We start from the raw sequence: 15,247 nt of genomic DNA, 5'->3' as shown, positions 1-15,247 counted from the left end.
TTGTCTTACCATTTGTGCAATCTTCTTAGCTTGCTTTTTATTTTTTGGACAACTTTTTGAAAAGTGTCCCATTTGGTTACAGATGTAGCAATGATCAGATTTTGTTGACTTTCTTTTCTTTTTAAGATATCTCCATCGAGGTTTGATCCTTTTCTTTCTTCTTGAAGTTGAGAAAGAAGAATGTTTTTGAAATGTTTCTTCTTTTTTCTGGAACAGTCGCATAATTGATCTTTTGGACATTTGTATTTCAAGTAAGAATCATCACAGGCTCTGTCAATCCTTTTATCACCATGGAGATAATCTTTGAATATTATTCTTCTATTGCAGATGTCTTCTAAGGCAACAAAGACTTCTTGTTGAAGTTCTCCGACTATGATTTGGAGACTGTCTTTGTTTTGTGTTTGAAGAGCTTGATTAACTGCAACTTGAATTGGATTTGGGAGAGATGAGAGGATGACTGGTTTGAGATTTGGATTTTGACATACGAACAAAATTTTCTTTTGTAGAATTCCCTTCTTTTTAATGTCAACAAATCTTCAGGGTTTCCTACAAAATGTTGATGTATGATTCTGATTGGTTAAGCCAGATCTTGAAGAACTAAAAACTGCATTTGATCATGTTGGGAGATAGCATTCCACCAATCTCTTAACATTTTCGTAAATTTGGAGACAAACTCCATGAGAATGTTGTAATTACTATCTTCAATGAGCTTGCGAGTTTCTAACCAAGAATGAAATTCTTGGATTCTGTCTTGGCCATTTTGCTAGTGGCAAATCATCAAGAGTGAAAGTGGTTCTTCCTATGGAAGATTTTGGTAACTGTCTCTGTTGTGCAGAAGATGATTCTAGCATATCTTGCATTTCATCATCACTTGGCTCTTCAACTTTAGTTGTTTGAAATGTTTTCTGCAAATCTTCATCTTCTGTCTCTGTTTGTTCGTCTGATGTGAATTCAGGCTCTTCTGATGATCTTGAATTTTCTCCTGAATCAATTTCAGTGCTTGACTCTGGATTTTGTATAGTGGAAATATTAGGAATCATAGATTTTGTACAATCCTTTAAAAATTTGGTTAAAGGATTTTGTTCTTCTTCCTGGATCATCAGAGATTTTGAGACTTGTTTTGGAGGAGGTGATCTTGGTGGAAATTCCTCTGAAACTGGTCTTTTTCCAAGTTTCTTCTCCATTTGATAGGTTTCACTTTCACTTTTTGCTTTGGTTTCTTCAATGGATTTTTGCTTCTTTTTATCAGCTTCTTGTTTTTTGATTTCCAGAAAAATTTCATACGTACTTGGTTTGGTATGTTTTGGAAATTCTGGAAAAGTTATTCGTTGTGATAGCCCGAAATAGGGCCTAATCGAAATAGTGGTTTCGTAACCACAAATCCGAAGTGAAATAGTTTAATTTTATAAATTTTTATTAGTTACTGATTGATTGAAATATTGTGTGAAAATATGGATAGGAAATTTTAATGCTTTAGTGCTTAATTGAATTTTTAGGACTAAATTGAGAAAAATACAAAGTGTGTCTAATTAGTGATTAAATGACTTAATTGAATTATTGCATGAAATTGGAAGTGTTTATGTGGCAATTAGACCATAAATTAGTGTTATGGACACAAAAGGGTATTTCTAGAAAAATATTTAAGTAATGGGTCAAGGGCATTTTTGTCCAAATTGGGTAAAAGACAAAATAAAGAGAAAATAAGTGTCCATCTTCTTCAAAAAAATCAGAAGCTTGCTGCCGAAAGTTTCAGGTTACCATAGTTAAGGGTTTTGATTTTCCTAAGCTCAATTGTAAGTGATTTCTTGCCCCGTTTTTAATTATTTTCGTATTTTTATGCTTATTGAAGCTTGAATTTCATGTTTCTACCATTTAATTTAAATGAAATTAAAGTTTAAAAATTGACCCATTCATGATATAATTGTAAATTGATTAGTGATGTTAGATAATGAATGTTTGAAGTGTTAATTACAAGTTTTACTAGATGAATTTCAATGAAAAATGTTGAAAAAGGACTAAATTGTGAAAGATGGTAAAGTGTGCATAAAGTTGTGATTTTGTGAAATTGAGGCCCGTTATGAGCATGAAATATGATTTAGTGAAGTTTGAAATTTAAGAATTTAGAGAATTTTATTTTTACGAGCTTAGGGACAAAAGTGGAATTTTTGAAAAGTTATGGGGAAAAATGTAAATGTGTCAAAATGTTGTGTATGAATTGTATTTGAATGGAATATTGATAAAATGTATTAAATTGTGTTAATATAGATCAAGAAAGAAGAAATAGTGCAAGTGATCGGGGAAAAGAGAAAGTTATCGACTAAATTACAAAAATAGTCGTTTTGCATCCGAGCTAAGTTATATGTAAATAATAGTTATATTTGTATAAATTGTGAATTATATTTGATATGTGAATTAATATTGAATGTGGAAGGAAAGTTGTTCATGAATTATTCAAGTGATAAAGTGTTGAAAATAAAGTGTTAAGTGTAAATTCCCGGTTGAACTTAGGAATAGAATTGGATACAAGTGACATGTCACTAGAGACCAGTGTTACAGTGTTACAGTGAGTCCCGGGTGCTGGGTGATCTAGCATGTGTTGCAGACACCTGACAGCTTGTGTGAGCAGACCCGTGGACATTTCCAGTGTTATTGATCAGTGGTAGCTTCGGTTACATTTCAGTGGTAGCTTTGGCTACATCCAGTGTTAGCTTCGGCTACATATCAGTGGTAGCTTCGGCTACATATCAGTGTGGCACTTATGTGCTAAATCTCTACGTATCCGTGTATATTCCAAGTGTTCAACGGGTTTAATAATGAATTAAAGTGAATATGAAATGTTAAGTGTGAAAATGTATATGCAAGTGAATTGGTAAGATTGTGTATGTGTAAGTGATTGAAATTGCTAAGAAATGTTTTGATTAGTTATATGTTAAAAGTGTTAATTATTAATTGAGTAATTATTGTTTACATGTAACTTACTAAGCTATTTATAGCTTACACATCTCTTTCTTTCCTTTGTTTTATAGTGATTTGAACTTGATCGAATAGTGGACCGTCGGAGCTCGTATCACACTATCATAACCATCTCGGTATTATGTGCTTTTCAAAATGTTTAAACTATGGCATGTATGGAGTCTTAATCATTTTGAGCATGTCCAAATGATATGGCTAATGTTAGCTATTGAAGTAGTTATTAAAGAATATGTTTTGGAGTTATGTATGTTTAAATGGTAACTAATTCAAAGAAGCAGTTTCTTTGACAGCAGCAGTGACGTGAATGTGAAAAATCACCATAAATAGTAGAAATGGAATTAGAGGGTGAATGATATATAGAATTAAAGCTTATCAAGTCTATTTTTACATGAAAGAAACGGTGTAGGCAAAGGAATTTTATATTTTGAGATATTTAAATTTTAGTGAGACAGGGTCAGAATGGTTTTTGAAGTCCCCTGTTCTAACTTTAGAAAATCATTATAAATTGTACAGAAATAATTATAGGTCATAATTTATATGTTTAGATTCCTTAGTGAGTCTATTTTCAAAATAAATTAATGGTAACCTTATATGAATTATGTACAATTAGATATTTGATTTTTAGCGCCAAGAGGTCAGATCTGTCGAGCTGTGAAACAGGGGATACTTTAATGAATAAACTGTACTAATTTGCTAAGTCAAAAATTCTGAAAATTTTATGGTAAGTAGGAATATGAGTCTAGTTTCACGGAAAATTTACGGATTTAAATTTTGAGTTTCGTAACTCAAGTTATAATTAAATTAGTGACAGTTGCGCAGGTGGACAGTGTTGTTATGAACAGTGAATTTAATTTTAAAAGCAAATTTTTATGCTCCGAATCGGTAAGTTAAATTGGATGACATCTCGTACTCGATTCCGGAGACGGTCTCGGGTAAGGGGTGTTACATTCGTACTCCTGCTGGGAGTAGATTCTTCTGTCTGATAGAAGGAAACAATTCAACTGTTTCTGCTATTTGGGTAGGTTCAGGGATTTTCCCCGTATCTTGAAAAGTCTTGATTTGATCTTTTAATTTTTGGATCTCCTTTTCTCTTTGAGCAAGATGAGAAAAGAAATCTTGTCCTGATGCTGCTGGTTCTCTTGCTACTGCATCCAATCTTTTTTGTAGGAGTTAGATTAGATCTCTAACCATCTTGGTGTTATCATCTATCTTGGCTTCAACGGTTGAGATCTTTGAATCAATTCTTTTCAAAGCATGGTTTTGAACAATAGCATTTTCTGTTTGCCAATTGAGAGTGGCTTCTGTAGCACTTATTTTGGTTGGTGCACCTGAAATATCAGTCTAAATTTTGGAAGGAATTTTTGGTGCATGAGTATAACTTTTTGCAGAGTATTCTTCAAGAGGTGGGAAATCTTTGTCATATGATGCCGTGGACTGCATCATACACATGGCAGCGATTGGCTTTTACGGGTCAAGGAAATCTGGGTTTTTCTTAACCCATTTGTTTATTTTCTTATAGCATGGCTGGGGAAAAGGTTTTGGTTTTGATGGCTTAGGAATGTTTGCAGGAGGTAGAGTAGATGATTTTGGAGGAGGAGGAGAGGGAGGCTTACAAGGTTCAAGTGGAACTTGTAAATTTGGTAGAGATTTATGAGATGGATAATCAACAAGGTAAACAAATTTCCCATTGTCCTCTCCAAGTGGTCCAATATCTGGATCTCCTTTCATCCATCTTCTGTAAAACTCGTCTTGGGTATTCTTTTTCTTTTTCTTCTTTTTTCTTGGCTTTGATGCAGAGATGTCCATACCATCTATCCAGGTGGCCATTCTATCATCTGCACATAACTCGCATGAGCAGTTTAAAGACCAGGGACAGTGTCTAGTTACAGGGTCTTTAAACATATATAAAAGTTTTCCATCTGCAAAAAAGCTTTCTATTAGGGTTCTTTCTGGGCCTGATTTGCACAGTGGGCAACAACAGTCTGGATCTTCCTGATCATGGAGTTGTGCCAGGTTTTCGATTGGTTGCATCATCAACTGGGTCAGGAAAATATTATGGTTCTTTGGACTGTGAAGATGACTATGATCAAACTTGATCTCAGTTGTCCCATCTCCCTTTGATGTAATCTTGCTTGTGGTTGACTGGATTGGTTGGCTATGCTCAAGTAATTGTTCATAGCTAGTAATACATTTTTCTGGGAGAAGTCTAATGAGTTTTTTCTTAGGAATCTGCCTTGGAACATGAACACAATGAGGCTGGTCATTTGTGTTTACTGAGATAAGTTGTAACGCCCCCATGCCCGAAACCGTTGCTGGATTCGAGCTTGAGGGGTTACCGAACATAATTTATCAAATTAAGAACTTCAAATCATTTGTTTCTACATTCACAGCTTTCTAACTACCCGCGTCACAGTTACAAGAAAAATCATATCTCGAGTTACGAAACTCGAAATCAAGATCCGTAAATTTTGCATAAATATAGACTCATATATATATTTACTAATTTTTTTCTAGAATTTTTGGTTGGGCCAATTAGTACAGTTTATTAGTTAAAGTCTCCCCTATTTCAGGGTTCAACTGCTCTGACATTTGTGTATTACGAATCAGATATCTCTCTATAAAGAATTTCAATGACTACGAGGTTTGTTTTTCTTAAAACTAGACTCAATAAGGAATCTTTACATATAAAGAAAAACTTCTAATTATTTTTTTAAAATTTATTATGAATTTTTAAAGTCAGAACAGGGGATCCAGAAATCACTCTGGCCCTGTTTCACAAAAGTTTAAATATCTCATAAAATATAATTTATATGCCTGTTTCGTTCAATCCATATGAAAATAGACTTATTAAGCTTCAATTTCATAACTTCAATTTCATAACTTACTCATTATTTAGTTCCATTTATACTATTTTTAGTGATTTTTCAAATTCATGTCATTGCTGCAGCAATATTCTGTTTTAAGGCAAGTTTCATCTTTCCATGAATTTTTATGAACTAGATAACCTATTAAACTTCCATAATATCAAACATGATCTAAATTAGCCATCACCATGACCTATCAATATCAAACATTTTCTCAACCAAACATGGCCATATCATAAAATTATTTACACAAAATAAGTATATTGCTATACATGCCATACTTAAGTTTTACAAGCCATTTACCCAGATGAAAGTCCTTTGGATAGTGTGATCGAACCTTCGACCCGTCCCGATTCCCGAGCTGGCTTGTTCAAAACTACAGTAAATAAAGAGGAGGGATTAAGCATAAATGCTTAGTAAGTTCATATGTAAATAACAAGTAACATAACAATACAAATATACCAAACAACTTTAGCATGGTATCACCAAAACATATATCACATTTCTAAACATCATTCATCATCTTACCACCTTATCGTTGTTGTATCTAATTTCAACCCGAGGGTTAAGAACATACCTGTCCAAAGTGTCCATTTCACAACACTTACCAAAACGTCACTTCCATCTTAAGTGTTCTTCCATTTCACTAGAAATTTCACCCGTTGAACACATCGGAATACAACTCGGATACACGGATAATTTGCACATAAGTGCCTCATATGTAATCAAGAAATCATGTAACCCGCCCCTAAGTGAACTCGGACTTAACTCAACGAGCTCGGGCGTTCGCATCCATAAGTGAACTCGGACTCAACTCAACGAGTTCGGATGCCTAGTTACATTTCACGAACTCGGACTCAACTCAACGAGTTCGGACATTCGCATCCATAAGTGAACTCGGACTCAACTCAACGAGTTCAGATGCTCAACCATCCTAGTGACATGTCACTTGTATCCTAATCTATTCCTAAGGTTCAAACAGGCTTTTTTTTCCTCGATCTCACATCCGTCTTCCACGGAATATCAGAACCGATACTCGGTGATAGTTCATACTCATCCAGTAATTCACATAATTACATATTATTCAACAATAACCACAAAGCATAATATTTCATGATAATAATCAGCATCATATCATATAAACAACATTAAATTGCTTAAAATGACAATTATGTTACTACATTTACACATGAAATTACCTTGGTACCAAAATATAAAGATTTTGCAATTTAGTCCACAATCTTTTCTTTTCCTCGATCGCGACTTGAATCTCGTTTCTCTTGATTATGGAGCTTGGAAGCTTGAAACAAACCCTAGCTATGGAGAACCCTTGAAATTTCGGCCTAATGAAGAAGATGGACAAAAATTGGCTTTTAATTTTGTTTTTAATTCATTTTAATAACTAAATGACCAAAATACCCTTACTACTAAACTTTCCAAAAATTCCTTCCATGTCCTAATTTTGTCCATGAACTTAAAATCGTCAAATTGCTATTTAAGACCTCCTCATTAAAATTCCAAAACAATTTCATACTAAAAACTTCTAGAATGTAAGTTTTGCAGCTTATTCGATTTAGTCCCTACTTTCAATTTAAGCACTTTAGGCATAGAATTTTCATCACGAAATTTTCACACAATCATGCAATCATATGATAATCATCAAAATAATTATAAAATAATTATTTCTATCTCGGATTTGTGGTCACGGAACCACTATTCCAATTAAGCCCTAATTCAGGATATTACATAAGTAGGGAGTCCTCTGTCCCATGCCTTGAAAGATTAAAGGCATGATCTTGAATTCTGTAGACGATCTAATAATAAAGAGTTGCTGCAATAGCTGAAGCTACCTGTGGTGCTCCTGTTATTTGAATTTGAACCTTCAAGGCTGTGGTCAAGTTAGGGTCTGCCAACGCTATTGTGAAATTTGGAAAAAGAGTGACCATGACGAGGCCTGAGTTTAACGTTGCTTCAATAGTAGTAATACATGCATTTTAGTACTCCAAAGCAATTCTTGTCACTACAGGCTTTCCAGCTATGCCATGGTAGTTTAAAGCAAGTCGTATGGCTCCAAAGTGGATATGAGTATATCCTGCACGTTTCCATTCTTCTGGAAACTCTACTTGAATTTCAAGGGTAACAAACTGCTCTGCTGAAGCTGCAGAAATGGGAAAACTATCAAACTGTGAGGCTTGGATATATTCCCTTACTTGTTTAGCAGAACCTTTGATTAAAGTTCTGATAGACTTTACAGGGGAAAAAGCAGACTTTCTATAAGCAGCATAAGAGCTTAAAGTAAGAAGATCTGTAGGCTGTATTTCTTCTTCATCACTTAAGTATTCTATTTCCTAAAGGGAAGAGATCTTTTTTACAGAGTGGGATTTTAAAGGAAAATCTGGTAAAGTGAAAGGAGTTGAAGAAGTAGAAGGTCTGGTTAACATATTTTCAGTCATGATTGAGAAATCTTCTCTAAATCTATCTATCCTCTAGATTACTAAAGATGAGTTATGTTAAACTTATGGCTCTAATAGAAACAAAAGAAATGAAAAAGGAAATTGAATATTAAACGAAAACAGAGAAGAAAGGAAGGAAAGAAAGAAGAAAGGGAAATTTGAGGGTTTGAAGCTTGAGGTTTAAATAGGTAAGTTAATTAAGTCTTTTCCTTTTAATTTTGATGTTTTAGAAATTTAGAACAAAGTTTTGTAGAAATTAAGTTGAGATTTTGAAAGTTCTTAGGTTTTTGAGTATAGTTCATGTTGAACAAATGATTGAATTGGGGATTAAATTGATAGAATTCTTATTTAGAATTGATTAAAGGATTAAATTGTAAAGTAATCATAAGTTTTGTGTTTGAAGGACTAAATTGAAAAAAATTTGAAATTAGAGTTTTATCATGAACATTGGATATATATGTTGAATATGATAGAAAATTGAGTAGAAATAAAGTATGAATTGAGTTAGAAAAGTAAGTGAACTTAGTTAGGATTAAATTGAAAATAAGGTAGAAATTGAATAGAAGTTCAATTATTCAATATAAATTAGTGCTGTATTAATAGCATAAATTATCTTAATTTTCATAGCTAACATCGCACCCGAGGCATCTATGAAGAAAGGAAAAGAAAAGGTGGATGAAGAATAATTCGAGAAATTACGATTTGTATTTCTATAATCTGAACCTAGTTATTAATTGTTATAATTTTTATTCAATGCATTTAGTAAATGTTGAAATGAGAATTATTGAGTTTATAATGGAAATGGATTAATTTGGTATGTGATGAATTTATATTAATTGAATTAAATTGAATTATATATTATAGTGAATGTGATATTGTGTAATTATGATAATTGAATTTTGGGTAAATGTTATGATAAATAATAAAGATGGGAATTATTTGTATTATGTCTTTATAATTGAAATGAATTGATTTAGTATGTGATAAATTTATTGAATTTATATGAATATATGTGATTGATGTGGAAATTGAATAATTGAATGTACGTTATATTGGAAAATATATTGGTTAGAAATGTGACGAAATTAGTATGAATAAGTGACTATTGTGAAATCGAATATTTGTTATTGAAAAGTGAATTGAATTATATTAAATTGAGAATGAAATTGAAATAAAAAAAAAAGAAAGAAAAAGAAACTGAAATCCCTATTAACAGTGTCGGGCTAGTCGGATATAATTGGCATGCCATAGGATTGGAAGTGTTCAGGGATATTCGACTTTGTGTCGATAAGGCACCTTGTGTGCCATACTGTTACTGTTACTGTTACTGTTACTGTTATCGATTCGGCACTTTGTGTGTCGAATATTATTACTGTTACCGTTACCAATTCAACACTTTGTATGTTGAATATTGTTACTGTTACTATTACTGTTACTGTTCCGGATTTGTTCCGATGAGGTACTCTATGTACCGTACTGTTAAGCACAATGTGTTTTACTGGTGTGTGAGTTGGATCTGTGTATCTGTCCAGGTCCGAGTCATGTTAATAGGGGTAAATAAAGGTTAAGTTAAAGCTAGAACATGGAATCAGCATCCCAGGCCGATCTCGAGTTCAATGAGGTAAAACGTGTTAATAGTTGGTAATGGCATGTACTTAGGATATTTTATGTATGTGTATTTTGAATTGTCAATGTATTGATGAAATATTTAGAATTAGGTTTGGTAATGGTATATAATAGGATTTGGCTTAATTGGTATAAATTTAAATTATTTAATAATTTGTTAAATTTGTAATAAGTGTAAATAATTATTTTGATTAATAACTGTAAATAAACTGTACTGACTGGTAATGCCCCGTAATCCTGTTTCGGAAACAGATAAGGGTTAGGGGGTGTTACAGCTTGAGTATCACGGTACCCACAACAGCTTTAAGATTGAGAGTCTTGGAGATCTCGGTATCACAATACCACTATAGATGGCCTCTATTCTCCTCATTTCAACACTGTCAGGGGTATCACGACTTACATGCTTCGATATTGCAATTCCCCATTCTAAGTAATTTTTTGGCTTGTTAGAGCCATTGTCGACTCCCTACAATACTCAATCAACTTGTTAGGTTCGCCATGGTACGATTGACCAATTTGGGTATAAAAATGACTTAAAACTAGTAAATTGTAATTTATTAACAATAAAACTAAAAATCGACAAAAATATAATGTCTTTAAATTGCTTAAGAATAAGTTCTTTAAGTGTAATGGAAAGTCTAATCTTAACTCTTTGCTTGTCCTCAAGCAAACACACAAAACATGCAAAAAGACGACCTTTGAACTAAATCGGACAATTAGGTCACATAGTGGTAAAACATCGAACTTGTACGAGAACTACTTCACATGCAACTTAAGAGTGATATCTAGCTAACTTGGGCATTCTTAATGCAAACACAATAAGTTCAATAAGTTAAAGTGCAAATAAATATAAAGATAATTAAAATGATTATATGTACAAGTGTTGTCCATCAAAATGAATTACATCAATCGACACTCTCCAAAATGTCTTCTGTTGCATTGCTGACACTCAGGCTTATTATTATGAATCCTACTCTCACTATAGAAGTAGTCTGGGGTTTTGAACTAGCTTGTTGCTTCCCTCTATCTCTTCCTGAAAATCCAGATGGAGTTGACATACGATTGTGAAATTCTCTAAATTTCTTTGATGGTGAAGAAAATGATTTTCCCATTTGTTGTTTACTCATGTCCCGTTTTTCAGATTCTACTTTTCTTTTTGCTTTACTGAGTCCTTCAGCTTTGTGAGCTTGATGTACCAAAGCCATAAATTCTTTTAACTTAAGAATCCCAACAAGTAATATGATATCTTCATTCAAACCATCTTTAAACTGAGTACACATAACAACTTCAGTCGGAATACATTTCCGAGCATAATTACTATGTCGTACAAATTCTCTTTCATAACCAGCTACAGTTCCATGTCCTTGTTTCAGCTCAAGAAAGTCTTTTCACTTTTTATCGAGATATCGTTGGCTTACCTACTTCTTTTTTAATTCCGTTTGGAGAGCAAGTCAATTCGTTAAAAACCCTTATGGTACTTTCTAACCAAAACTCAGCTTTTTTTTGGGTCATCTTCTGTTGTACCACGAAATTCTTCTGCTTTATATATATGAATTTTATCGATCGGAGGCTTATTTACACATATCTGTTCTGAACCTTGAGGAATAGGGGGAGTTGGTTAAGGTATGGGAAGGGTGGAGGTCGTTGAGCCACAGGATTTTGTTTAATAAAATCTGTAAAACATTCTGGCATTATATGAAAAAAGGCTTCTCGGGCCTCATGTAACAGCCTATTTTCATTGAAATTAGAATAGTGGTTTCGGGACCATAAATTCGAGTCGAAAAGAAAATTTATTTTAATATTATTGCATGGTCTGCATTATGATAGGAATGTCATATGAAAATTCTGATAAGAAAATTGTACCGATTATGTGTTTAATTATGGAAAGGACCAAATTGTATAAAATGCAAAAGTTGAGTTCTAGTAGTTATAAGTCCCAAATAGCTATGGAATTCAAAACTTGAGGTCCTTATATGGTAACTAGACTTTTAAAGAAAAGTTAGTAGATATTTTTGATGAATCATTTATGGAAAATTAGAAAAAGGCAACGACTAAATTGGAAAATGAAAAAATTAACAGATGATAATCAAATTAAATAGAAAATATCATTTTATTTTCATTGTCTTCCCCAAAATTTCTATGGAAACCATAGGAAAGAGAAAACAAGCTTTCTTGGCTTAATGGGGCAAGTATTCTTGTCTCGTTTTTAGTAACTTTTATATTTTTGAGATCGGAATAGCTTAATCTATCTATTTTGGGGGTTAATTTGAAAAGTTATCAAAGATAGAAGTTTTCCCATGGATGAATATGCTGAAATTTTGAAATTTATGGTAGAAAATGAAAGGTTGTTGATAGATAAACAACTTTTACAAAATGAATTTTGATGAAAATATGATTTATGGATTAAATTGTAAAGATGTAAAAGTTATAGAATAATTCCAAATTTTGTGAAATACATGTGTTGTAAAAGTTATATGAAAATTTTGGTTAGGCTTGGAGTAAGGATTAAATTGCATGAATTTCATTTTTCTAGCCTAGGGACGAAATCGTCATTTGTGAAAAGTAAAGGGGCAAAATAGTAATTTTACCTAGGATGTGAATTGAATTAAATTGAGTATGAAACGGATTAAATTGATGTTAAATTCATTTATATAAATCCTGAAATACCTAATACTGAGTTGGATCGAAGAAAACAAAAAGTTTCGGATTAGTAAAATTCATATACGAACAAGTATCGAGGTAAGTTCGTGTCACTAAATTATGTAAATTTATATGTTTAAATTAAATGTTGCATATGTGAATTGTATAATTGTCATGCATGTGAAATTGATTGAATATCCAATAATGCTTGATAAATGTCAAATCTCGTTTGAATAAATTAAAGTTGATGGATATAGAATTTCCCATATTAGTTGTAGTCCAACATATGTTATGGACACACCATAGTTCGAAAGAGCATCCCGTTATTAGCCCTCTCAAGCTTCCCCTTATATGGTTCAGCGAGCTTCCCGTTATAGTTCTTCAGAGCGTTCCGATAGATTGTGATTCTACATTTGTTGTGGACACACCTTAGCTCTTATGAGTATCCCGATTAAAGGCTTTCGTGAGCTTCCTGTTAAATTGGCTCTTTATGAGATTTCCAATAATGCTAGTTTGAACTTCCCAGTATTGGCTATCCGGAGCTTCCCGATATGGTTCTTTGTGAACTTCCCGATAAGGTTCTTTGTGAACTTCCCGATTATGGCTCTTATGAGCTTTCCGTTATATAGCCCGGATAGGCTTCCCGATAGGCTCTTTATGAGCTTCCCGAAATGGCTCTGTGTGAGCTTCCCATTACAATGCTCGAGAGTGTGCTTCCCGATTATGTACCTTAATTGGGTACTCTCGGATATAAATTGACGAGTTATAGTAGTGTACACTAAAGTGTACTTCATGAGTGTATCCATCGATAATTCAAATAAATTCAACGGGTAAAGTTCTGATATGATTAAATTGAATTTGAAATGATTTGTTATCAAAATGTACATGTAATGTGGAATATGTATATGAAAGTTATTAAATGATGAGCTCATCCATATTCTTGGTATTATGTGAATTACTTGACTAACATGATTGGTGAAGTTGTGTTTTCGGCTATAAGCCAAATTGATTGGATGAACTAGTGTATGCTTATCTTAAATGAAAATCTATGGTAAGTTAAATTCTTATTATACGAACTTACTAAGCATTTGAAATGCTTATACGGTTTTATTTTCTTTGTTTTATAGTGTTCAAAAGCTCATAAGGGTTGGAGTCGGTCGGAGCATCATCACATTATCCTCCAGTTTTTTTTGGTATAAATAGAAAACTTAATTTGAAATAATGGCATGTATAAGCTAACTTAGCCAATGTTGGCGTATAATGGTTGTTTGTAATCTAGCCATTGGAATGACTAATAATAGTATGTTTAGTGAATATATATATGAGGTTATAACATGGTTAATACATGTGTATTTGGTGTGATTTAATTGAATTATGGAAAGTATATTTATTGCAAAGGTAAATTTGGAAACACATGAATGCCTGTAATAATATATTATGTTAGATGTTAAACTTGGTTTGGTTATAATGTTTGATTTGGTTGTTATATGTTTGCAAGTGTTGGTGTAGGTTGTTGGAAAATTTTGGGTGAGAAATAAAGCTAGAAAATGACTTTATATTGTCAACACGGGTAGACACACGAGCGTGCATGGGTGTGTGGTTTGGCTGTGAGTCCCTTGCATTTTAAAATTGAGAAACAGAATGCTCAAAATTAGGCACATGAGTGGAAACACGAGCGTATGTCTCAGCCATGTGAGATACACGGCCTAGAACACGGGCGTGTGTCTTGGCCATGTGAAACCTGCACCTAATTTGTAAAAATTAAATTGAACACACGGCCTAGCGGGCATGTGGTAGGCCGTGTGGCACAAGTCAGAAAGTTTCACGGGTAAGGACATGGGCAAGGACACGACCGTGTGAACCACACGGCTTATTCACATGGGCGTGTGACCCCTGTATTAAAGAAAAATTTTAAATTTCGCGAAGAATTCTCTAAGATCCCGATTTTATCTTGATTTGATTCTAATGTTTAAATTGGGCCTCGAGGGTTCATTCAAATGACAGTATGATTATTTTCAGATATGAATAGTAAATGATATGAATTATCTATATTTGTTCGTAAACTCCGATAATGCTCTATAACCCTGTTCCGACAACGATTACAGGTTAGTGGTATTACACCTCACTTCCTCGGCTTTCAGAAACAGGCTCGTTTCTAGCTACCCCTTGAGCGGAGGCTTGAGCATTACTCTCTACTTCATCAGAAACAACTCGGTTGGGTGATCTTTTATCTATATAAAACATAATTCAAGTTGAGCAGGAGATATCACACTATGACAGGTTATAAAATGACATATATTCTATACACTATACATGCTACATTCAGTTCGAGAATCGGCTAAACCGCAGATTTGATACCACTAAATGTAACACCCTTAACTTGTCTCTATCGCCAAATTAGGGTTACGAAGTATCATGGCACATATCAAAACAATTTACATCATTAATCTATTCATTTATTAATGTAAATAACAACATTCAAATCTGCATTTCATTCATAGAAAAATAACATATATGGGCCTTAAAATGAGTTTATCAGGCCCTAAAAATAGTTTGGGAACAATTAAGGACAAATTTGAATCAAAACAGAAAAATATGAAAAAATTTAAAAATTTTAGAAATAAGGGTCACACGGCTGTATGAAAGAGGCCAGCCCGTGTGGCTTCAAACACACCCGTGTGGCTACCCTAC

This window comes from Gossypium hirsutum, chromosome A09 (assembly GCF_007990345.1).
Source record: "Gossypium hirsutum isolate 1008001.06 chromosome A09, Gossypium_hirsutum_v2.1, whole genome shotgun sequence".
Taxonomy (NCBI): domain Eukaryota; kingdom Viridiplantae; phylum Streptophyta; class Magnoliopsida; order Malvales; family Malvaceae; genus Gossypium; species Gossypium hirsutum.
Note: the sequence above shows the minus strand (reverse complement) of the source record.